General features: G+C 39.0%; 2 non-coding genes across 2 annotated transcripts; both read left to right on the top strand.

Annotated features, from left to right (window-relative positions):
- The first annotated feature begins 1,476 nt into the window (after positions 1-1,476).
- LOC112731424 (small nucleolar RNA R71) lies at positions 1,477-1,584 on the top strand. Its single transcript, XR_003167202.1, has one exon. It is a non-coding gene; the product is annotated as a small nucleolar RNA R71 (small nucleolar RNA).
- A 7,559-nt stretch (positions 1,585-9,143) lies between these two features.
- LOC112731806 (small nucleolar RNA R71) lies at positions 9,144-9,247 on the top strand. Its single transcript, XR_003167564.1, has one exon. It is a non-coding gene; the product is annotated as a small nucleolar RNA R71 (small nucleolar RNA).
- The last annotated feature ends 1,524 nt before the right edge of the window (positions 9,248-10,771 follow it).

The following is a 10,771-nucleotide window of genomic DNA, read 5'->3' as shown; positions in this document are numbered from 1 at the left end:
AAGGTTGTCCTCATTCAATTGAAGGATTAATTCTCCTCTGTCCATATCAATCACAGCTCTTGCTGTGGCTAGGAAAGGTCTTCCTAGGATGATGGATTCATCCTCTTCCTTTCCAGTGTCTAGGACTAGGAAATCAGCAGGGATGTAAAGGCCTTCAACCTTTACTAACACGTCCTCTACTTGTCCATAAGCCTATTTTCTTGAATTGTCTGCCATCTCTAATGAGATTTTAGCAGCTTGCACCCCATAGATTCCCAGTTTCTCTATTACAGAGAGGGGCATGAGGTTTATTCCTGAACCAAGGTCACACAGAGCCTTAAAGATCATGGTGCCTATGGTACAAGGTATTATGAACTTTCCAGGATCCTGTCTCTTCTGAGGCAATGTCAGTTGATCCAGATCACTTAGTTCATTGGTGAACGAGGGAGGTTCATCTTCCCAAGTTTCAATACCAAATAATTTGGCATTCAGCTTCATAATTGCACCAAGAAACTTGGCAGTTTGCTCTTCAGTAACATCCTTATTCTCTTCAGAAGAGGAATACTCATCAGAGCTCATAAAGGGCATAAGGAGGTTCAATGGAATCTCTATGGTCTCTAGATGAGCCTCAGAGTCCTTTGGTTCCTCAGAGGGAAGCTCCTTATTGATCACTGGACGTCCCAGGAGGTCTTTCTCCTTGGGATTCACGTCCTCTCCTTCCCTTACAGGTTCGACCATTTTGGTTATGTCAATGGCCTTGCACTCTCCTTTTGGATTTTCTTCTGTATTGCTTGGGAGAGTGCTAGGAGGGATTTCAGTGATCCTTTTACTCAGCTGGCCCACTTGTGCTTCCAAATTTCTAATGGAAGACCTTGTTTCATTCATGAAACTCACAGTGGCCTTAGATAGATCAGAGACTAAGTTTGCTAAGCTAGATGGGTTCTGCTCAGAATTCTCTGTCTGTTGCTGAGTGGATGATGGAAAAGGCTTGCTATTGCTAAACCTGTTTCTTCCACCATTATTAAAGCCTTGTTGAGGCTTTTGATCCTTCCATGAGAAATTTGGATGATTTCTCCATGATGAGTTATAGGTGTTTCTATAAGGTTCACCTAAGTAATTCACCTCTACTATTGCAGGGTTCTCAGGATCATAAGCTTCTTCTTTAGAAGATGCCTCTTGAGTACTGTTGGATACAGCTTGCATTCCATTCAGACTCTGAGAAATCATATTGACTTGCTGAGTCAATATTTTGTTCTGAGCCAATATGGCATTCAGAGTATCAACCTCAAGAACTCCCTTCTTCATAGGCGTCCCATTATTCACAGGATTCCTTTTAGAAGTGTACATGAACTGGTTATTTGCAACCATGTCAATGAGTTCTTGAGCTTCTGCAGGCATTTTCTTTAGGTGAATGGATCCACCTGCAGAAGTATCCAATGACATCTTTGATAACTCAGATAAACCATCATAGAATATATCCAGGATGGTCCATTCTGAAAGCATGTCAGAAGGACACTTTTTGGTCAACTGTTTGTATCTTTCCCAAGCTTCATAGAGGGATTCACCTTCTTTCTGTCTGAAGGTCTGAACATCCACTCTAAGCTTGCTCAGCTTTTGAGGAGGAAAGAACTTGGCTAAGAAAGCCGTGACCAGCTTATCCCAAGAGTTCAGGCTGTCTCTGGGTTGAGAGTCCAACCAGATTCTAGCTCTGTCTCTTACAACAAATGGGAAAAGCATGAGCCTGTAGACTTCAGGATCTGCTCCATTAGTCTTAACAGTATCACAGATCTGCAAGAATTCAGTTAAGAACTGAAAAGGATCTTCAGATGGAAGTCCATGAAACTTGCAGTTCTGCTGCATCAGAGAAACTAATTGAGGTTTCAGCTCAAAGTTGTTTGCTCCAATGGCAGGAATGGAGATGCTTCTTCCATGTAAATTGGAATTAGGTGCAGTAAAGTCACCAAGCATTCTCTTTGCATTATTATTATTTTCGGCTGCCATCTCCTCTTCCTGTTCAAAAATTTCTGAAAGGTTATCTCTGGATTGTTGTATTTTAGCTTCTCTTAGTTTCCTTTTCAGAGTCCTTTCAGGTTCTGGATCTGCTTCCACAAGAATGTTCTTGTCCTTACTCCTGCTCATATGACAAAGAAGAGGGCACAGACAAATAATAATAATAGGGATCCTTTTTACCACAGTATAGAGGTTCCCTTATGTGAGTAGAAGAAAATAAGAAGAAATTCGAACACAGATAGAAGAGGGGGTTCGAATTTGGTGAGTGATGTGAGGAAGAGATGTTAGTAGATGAATAAATAAATAGAATAAGATGAGAGAGAGAGAGAATTTTTGAAAATAATTTTTGAAAAAGAGTTAGTGATTTTCGAAATTGGTTTTTTTTTTTTGAAAAATGTTAGTAGTTTTCGAAAATTAAGATTTAAGAATTGAAATAATTAGTTAATTAAAAAGAATTTTTGAAAAAGAGTGAAGATATTTTCGAAAATTAGAGAGAGAGAGTTAGTTAGGTAGTTTTGAAAAAGATAAGAAACAAACAAAAGGTTAGTTAGTTAGTTGAAACAAATTTTGAAAAGATAAGAAGTTAGGAAGTTAGAAAAGATATTTTGAAATCAAATTTTTGGAAAAGGTGAGATAAGAAGATATTTTTGAAAAGATATGATAGAAATTAGATTTTGAAAAAAGATTTGATTTTTAAAAATAGAATTAATGACTTGATTCACAAGAAATCACAAGATATGATTCTAAAACTTAAAGTTTGAATCTTTCTTAACAAGCAAGTAACAAACTTGAAATTTTTGAATCAAAACATTAATTGTTATTGTTATTTTCGAAAATTTGATATAAAAATAAGAAAAAAATTTTTGAAAAATATTTTTGAAATTTTCGAAAATAACTAGGAAATTTGAAAAAGATTTGATTTTTGAAAAAGATTTTGAAAAAGATAAGATTTTTTTTAAATTGAAAATTTGATTTGACTCATAAAAACAACTAGATTTTAAAAATTTTTGAAAAAGTCAAATCTAATTTTCGAAATTTTTAAGAGAGAAAAAGGGAAAGATATTTTTTTTATTTTTGAATTTTTATGATGAGAGAGAAAAACAAGAAAAATGATGCAATGCATAAAAGTTATGGATCAAAATAATGAATGCATGCAAGAATGCTATGAATGTCAAGATGAACACCAAGAACACTATGAATGTCAAGATGAACACCAAGAACATATTTTTGAAAAATTTTTAATGCAAGGAAAACATGCAAGACACCAAACTTAGAAATCTTTAATGCTTAGGCACTAAGAATTCAAGAATGCATATGAAAAACAAGAAAAGACACAAAACATGCAAATGCAAAGATCAAACAAGAAGACTTACCAAGAACAACTTGAAGATCATGAAGAACACTATGAATGCATGATTTTTTTCGAAAAATGCAAGATGCACATGCAATTGACACCAAACTTATAACATGACTCAAGACTCAAACAAGAAACACAAAAATATTTTTGATTTTTATGATTTTATGATTTTTTTTTTGTATTTTTTTCGAAAATTATTTGAAAAACAAAAATAAGAATTTCAAAATCTTTAATATGAATTCCAAGAATCTTGTGCTCTTTAGTCTAAAGCTCCAATCAAAGGGTCAGACATGGCTTAATAGCCATTCAAGCTTTAGAATGGATTTACATCCATTGAGGTGATTAGTTGAAGACCAATCCCAAAGGAGTTTGGGTATGGCTTTTTAGCCAGATAGGATTCAACATGTTACCATGAAACTCTAGAATTCATTCTTGAAAGTTTTGAAGCCATAGAATAATTTATTTTTAAAAACATTTTTATTTGAAAATTTTTTTTTTCGAAAACAAAGGAGAAAATTTTGAAAACTTTTTTGAAAAATTTTTGAAAATAAAACAAAAAGAAAATTACCTAATCTGAGCAACAAGATGAACCGTCAGTTGTCCAAACTCGAACAATCCCCGGCAACGGCGCCAAAAACTTGGTGCGCAAAAATTGTGATTACACTTTGATTATGTAAAATTCATCGCTCTTTCTTTCCCTGGTAATGGCGCCAAAAACATGATGCCAATACCATGGTTCACAACTTCGCACAACTAACCAGCAAGTACACTGGGTCGTCCAAGTAATACCTTACGTGAGTAAGGGTCGAATCCCACGGAGATTGTTGGTATGAACCAAGCTATGGTCACCTTGTAAATCTCATTCAGGCGGATATAAAATAGTAATGGGGTTTTCGAAATTAATTAATAAAATAGGGATAGAAATACTTATGTAAATCATTGGTGAGAATTTCAGATAAGCGAATAGAGATGCTTTCGTTCCTCTGAACCTCTACTTTCCTGCTATCTTCATCCAATCAGTCTTACTCCTTTCCATGGCTGGCTTTATGTGATACATCACCACTGTCAATGGCTACTTTCGGTCTTCTCTCGGGAAAATGATCCAAATGCCCTGTCACGGCACGGCTAATCATCTGGATGCATCACCCTTGTCAATGGTTTCATCCTATCCTCTCAGTGAAAATGGTCAACGCACCCTGTCACGGCACGGCTATTCATCTGTCGGTTCTCGATCATGCTGGAATAGGATTTACTATCCTTTTGCGTCTGTCACTACGCCCGGCAATCGCGAGTTTGAAGCTTGTCACAGTCATTCAATCATTGAATCCTACTCGGAATACCACAGACAAGGTTTAGACTTTCCGGATTCTCTTGAATGCCGCCATCATTCTAGCTTACACCACGAAGATTCCGATTAAGAGATCTAAGAGATACTCATTCAATCTAATGTAGAACGAAGGTGGTTGTCAGGCACGCGTTCATAGGAAATGATGATGATTGTCACGTTCATCACATTCAGGTTGAAGTGCGAATGAATATCTTAGAAGTGAAATAAGATGAATTGAATAGAAAATAGTAGTACTTTGCATTAATCTTTGAGGAACAGCAGAGCTCTACACCTTAATCTATGGAGTGTAGAAACTCTACCGTTAAAATTACATAAGTGAAAGGTCCAGGCATGGCCGAGATGGCCAGCCCCCAAAACGTGATCACAGGATCAAAATACAATCCAGGATGTCTAATACAATAGTGAAATGTCCTATTTATAATAAACTAGCTACTAGGGTTTACAGAAGTAAGTAATTGATGCATAAATCCACTTCCGGGGCCCACTTGGTGTGTGCTTGGGCTGAGCTTTGAGTGTTGCACGTGTAGAGGTCCTTCTTGGAGTTGAACGCCACCTTTTGTGCCATTTTGGGCGTTGAACTCCACTTTGCAACTTGTTTCTGGCACTGGACGCCAGAATTGGGCAGAGAGCTGGCGTTGAACGCCAGTTTGCGTCATCTAAACTTGGGCAAAGTATGGACTATTATATATTTCTGGAAAGCCCTGGATGTCTACTTTTCAACGCAATTGGAAGCGCGCCATTTTGAGTTCTGTGGCTCCAGAAAATCCATTTTGAGTGCAGGGAGGTCAGAATCCAACAGCATCAGCAGTCCTTCTTCAACCTCTGAATCTGATTTTTGCTCAAGTCCCTCAATTTCAGCCAGAAAATACCTGAAATCCTAGAAAAACACACAAACTCATAGTAAAGTCTAGAAATGTGAATTTAACATAAAAACTAATGAAAACATCCCTAAAAGTAACTAGATCCTACTAAAAACATACTAAAAACAATGTCCAAAAGCGTATAAATTATCCGCTCATCAGTCCTCATCTTCAAAAACCACCCTAGCTTTCTTGCATATTCGGTAAATAGTGCTGGGGTAACCTAATGTTCCTCTTGAGTCGCTTTTCTCTTCCATATTTCTAATTCCTTGAGCTATGATCTCATGAACTTTGATTTCTCCTCCCTTGAGTATACAATGCAACATTGTTGCTCTCTCGAGATTCACCTCCGAGTTGTTTGCAGCTGGGAGAATAGACCTCCTCACTAGCTCGAACCACCCCTTAGCTTCAGGAGTGAAATCTGTTCTCTTAATGAACTTTGGTTTATTTCCTGCACCCCTTTCCCAGTCAGCTCCTGGTACACAAAGGTCTAGTAAAAGCTGGTCATAATTGGGGTTGTTGTCCAATCTTGAGTGGTAACTTTCTTCTTCAAATGGTATAGACCGTAGCTTCAATGCCCTCATTACACTCATGGGACCAAAATCCACCATTAGTGACCGGGTTAGTGAGGAGCTCCCATCTTCTCCTTTCTACCTTCTCTGTGATTTCGGGGTATTCAGTCTTCTTAACTTGAAATCCCAGCTCATAAATGATTTCCTTATCAACCATCCACCCGTATTGCAATGCATGATGCAAGCTTCTAAATCTCTTCTCATCATATGGGAGTTCTTCCATGGGTTCCTTCCCCTCCCTTCTCTTAGAACTTGAAGATGCCATGAATGATTTAATATGTGAAGGTGGTAAGGTTGTGGAGACTTTTGGTTGTTTAGGGTTTTATGGCAATGAGGAGAGTGAGGGGAGGAATGTTTATAATCGGATAGGGGGTGTATTGTACCGAAATGAAGAGTGGTGAAGGTGTGTGATGACAATGAAGGGTGGTATGGACAAGGGTTGTTTATATAGAGAAGTTGTGAGAGAATGGAGGGTGTAGATTGATGAAGTGGTCACTTGATGGACGGTTGGGGTTATGCATGGCTAGAAGACAAGGATCATCACTTTATGATGGGGATTGCTCGGTCTTCTAGGGGTCCCTTTTTTTCAATGTTGCATGGCAACATTTTCCAACGTATTCCCTCTTTAGAACAAGTGTGTAACCCCTCTTCTTTAAGTGGCGAAATCTCCCCCATTTAATTGTCCAATCAATCCCTTTTTATGCTTCTTTTCCTTTCCTATAAAGATTTGAAATAAGGAAATTAATATAAAAAAAATTAAAACTCTACGGCTAGAATAAAATAAAAGAAAGGATTTGATTGTTTGTTTATGAATTCCAACCAACTAACTAACTATTGGTGGTTCTTTATATGCATTTTGGTGGCACCATGGGGTGACACCAAACTTAGTTTGAAGCAATGTGATGAAAAGTTTTGTTCAAGCTCCCAAGACCAGCATGCATCTTGGTTTTCTTTGAACACCAAACTTGTTCTTCACTATATACTGCATGATAAAGAATTCACCAAGTGTTTGTCAAGTTTGGGTTGAAATCATAAAGATTGACTTATTCATTATCATCTGAAAGCATATAAAACATGGGTTGCCTCCCATGAAGCGCTTCTTTAGCGTCACTAGCTTGACGTTTTTCTTTCATCATGGTGGTTGGTAGTGCTTAAAGTCCTCCCCTCTTGCTGTGGACTTGTATCCATTGGTTGGATCAATGATCTCCACATGTTCCAGGGAAAGAACTCTGTTGATAGTGAAGACCTTAGGTAATTGAGATGGTACAGTAGGGAGATTAGGAGGAATATCTGGGAAGTAAGATGAGACAACTCTATCCCCTGGAGAGAAATCTTCCGTAGGGATCTTCTTGTTCCTCCATCTCCTTGGTACCTTCTTCTTTGTTTCTTTTGAGGTTGCCTTCCCCTTGGTGACCTCTTTTCTCCAAGGAGTTGTGATGCTGTCTTCACCTGCCTCTAGAGGTTTGGGTTCCTCCAACTTTTCTTTGAGCTGTGGCAATATGATTGGGTGAGTGTGACTCTCTTCCATGTCCAGAATGACAAAGTCTGTTGGGAGAAAGTACTTCCCAACCTTTAGCAACACATTTTCCACCACTCCTATTGCTTGCTTTTGAGTTTTGTCAGCCAGTCTGATGATTACATCTGTGGGCATTATCTCATTAATCTGCAGCCTCTTCACCAGGGATAAAGGCAGTAAGTTGATGCTGGCCCCCAAATCACATAGTGCTCTATCGAACATAGTCTCACCTATGGCACAAGGGATATGAAAACTTCCTGGGTCTCTTCTTTTTGTAGGCAACTCAGGTTGAATAAGGGCACTACATTCCTTGTTCATCACTATAGTCTGCCCTCCCTTGAGTGAGCTTTTTCTCGGAAGAAGTTCCTTCATATACTTGATGAATGCAGGCCTTTGTTAAATTGCCTTGATGAATGGTATGTTCACATGCAGAGATGCAAACAAGTCTAGGAACCTTGAGTATATTCTTTTTCCCACAGCACCATTTAGCAGTTGAGGGAATGGTGCATAGAGCTTCAGCAGCTCTTGTTGTGAGATTTCTAGTTCTTTGTGCTTTCGATCCTCCTCCTTTGTTGAGTTGTCTTCAGGTTGTTTGCGCATTTTGCCTTGCTTGTCTTCAATCTCTTGATCACTTGTAGTGACCATTTTGCAATCTTCCCATCTTACTTTCTTTGCTTCTCCCTTGGGGTTTTTCTCCGTGTCACTTGGGAAGCTATCAGTAGGTTTGGGAATCTTCTCAGCTAAATATCCCACCTGGAATTCCAGCTTCCTAATGGTCTCTCCCTGGTTCTTAATATTGGCTCGCACCTCCTCTTTGAACACCTTATTTTCTTGAATCTCTTGGCATATTCCTTCAAGTAAGGCTTCAATCTTAGAGAGCTTGTCATCAATTGATGAGTGGTTCGGAGTAGCTGTGCTGTTTTGGTTTTGATAAGTATGTGGAGAAGTGTTGTTGTGGGGGTGTTGAGATGTCCTCTGGGTGAATTGCTGGTGAGCTGCATTGTTGTTGGAGTTGTAACGTCTCTGGTCTTAGTTTTGATCTTGCTCACTTCCCCACCCAAAGTTCGGGTGATTTCTCCATCCAGGATTGTAAGTCTTGGAGTATGGGTCATAGTTTTTCCTTGGTGAATTCCCAATGTAGTTGGCTTGCTCCTGACTCCCCTCTACTTCTTCGTTTACTCCTTCTTGTGTTGTTGATGAAGTGGAGATTGCTGCTACTTGGTTCCTCTCCATCTTCTTGGTGAGGTCAGCCAGCTGCTGGGTAATGAGCTTGTTTTGGGCCAACAGAGCATATACATTGTTTAGCTCCATCACTCCTCTTGTGTTCCCTCTTTCGGAAGCATAGAAGTAGTCGTTTTCTGCTACTGTTTCAATAACATCTATGGCTTCCTCAATGGTCTTCTTCTTGTTCAAGGATCCTCCAGATGAATGGTCTACTGCCTTCTTTGACTCATAAGAGAGCCCTTCATAGAAAATGTGCAGCTGGACCCATTCGTTGAACATGTCAGGTGGACACCTCCTTGTTAAGTCTTTGAACCTCTCCCATGCTTCATACAGAGTCTCACCATCTTGTTGCTTGAAGGTTTGAACCTCAGCTCTCAGCCTATTGATTTGTTGAGGAGGGTAGAATCTTGCTAAGAATTTGTTCACCACATCCTCCCAAGTTGTCAAGTTCTCCCTTGGGAAGGATTCCAGCCACTTGGCTGCCTTGTCTCTGAGTGAGAAGGGAAATAAGAGCAGTCTATAGGCGTCAGGATGAACACCATTAAATTTCACTGTGTCACATATTCTCAGGAAGGTGGTCAAATGTTGATTGGGGTCTTCTTGAACACCTCCTCCAAACGAACAGTTGTTCTGAACAAGGGTGATGAGCTGTGGTTTAAGTTCAAAGTTGTTGGCATGGATTGTTGGCTTTTGGATGCTACTTCCACAATTGCCTGGGTTTGGATTAATGTAAGAGCCCAAAACTCTTCTATCCTCCCCAGCATGATTTGCTCCACCTCCTCTGCCATGGTTGTGAGTCTCTTCTTCATGATGATTTTCCATGTTTTCTTCCATGTTTGGTTCAAAGTATTCCTCAAACTGTTCCTCCTCTTCTTCAGCACCAACTACTCGTTTTTCTTTTACCTCCCTCCTTAGTCTAAGGAAGGTTCTCTCCGGTTCAGAATCAAAGGAAGTTGAAGCCCTGCTTCTTCTCTCTGTCATACAACCAACAAGTACAAGCAGAGAAAATAGGTTCAGACAGTATTTGTGTCAGAATTGCTGTTAGTTGTGGGTGATGCAATATATCAAACAGTTAGTGGGTTAGCAAACAGAATTGAAAATAACAAAGAAAAACAAAAGAGTAGAGGGAGAAGGGAAGAAGTTTAACTAAAACAAAAAGTAAATCACTCAAACAGAAAATGAAATTCACAAAATAAAATGCTCAATCTAGTGATCTTCCAATCTAATCATTGTTGATGCACAATCAATCCCCGGCAACGGCGCCATAAACTTGATGCACGGAAAACTTGTCTCTCAACAAATCTCCCTTCGGCAAGTGTACCGAAGTTGTCGTCAAGTAAAAACTCACAATAGAGTGAGGTCGAATCCCACAGGGATTGATTGATCAAGCAACTTTAATTAGAAGAATGTTCTAGTTGAGCGAATCCAGAATTTGGGTTGAGAGTTGCAGAAAATAAAATGGCGGGAATGTAAATAACAGAAAAGTAAATGCTAGAATTAAAGGACTGGAAGTAAATGACTGAAAATAAATTGCAGAATTGTAAATGGAAATGGGGGATTTGCTCATAAAAGTAAATGGCAGAAATTAAAGAGAATGGGTAAGATCAGAGATGGGGAGTTCATTGGGCTTAGGAGATGCTGTAATTCTCCGGATCAAGTTCATTTTCATCTCTTCCTCAATCAATGCACTCATTGATCTCCTTGGCAATCTTAAGTGATTGAATTACAATTTCTTGCAATTCAATCTCTCAAATCTTGATCAATAGCCAATTCCTTGGTCAATTGCTCATGAGAAGAGATGAAGTATGGTCACTGATTATACCACATGCATTTCCCAAACCAAGTATTGAGAGGGTTATAGTCACATACCCATCCAAACCCAATTTGGTCCAGCATGAGAAAGCA

The sequence above is a fragment of the Arachis hypogaea genome, chromosome 12 (genome assembly GCF_003086295.3).
Source record: "Arachis hypogaea cultivar Tifrunner chromosome 12, arahy.Tifrunner.gnm2.J5K5, whole genome shotgun sequence".
NCBI classification, from domain to species: domain Eukaryota; kingdom Viridiplantae; phylum Streptophyta; class Magnoliopsida; order Fabales; family Fabaceae; genus Arachis; species Arachis hypogaea.
The sequence above is the reverse complement of the archived record's forward strand: the minus strand, read 5'-3'. Positions and strand labels throughout refer to the sequence as shown.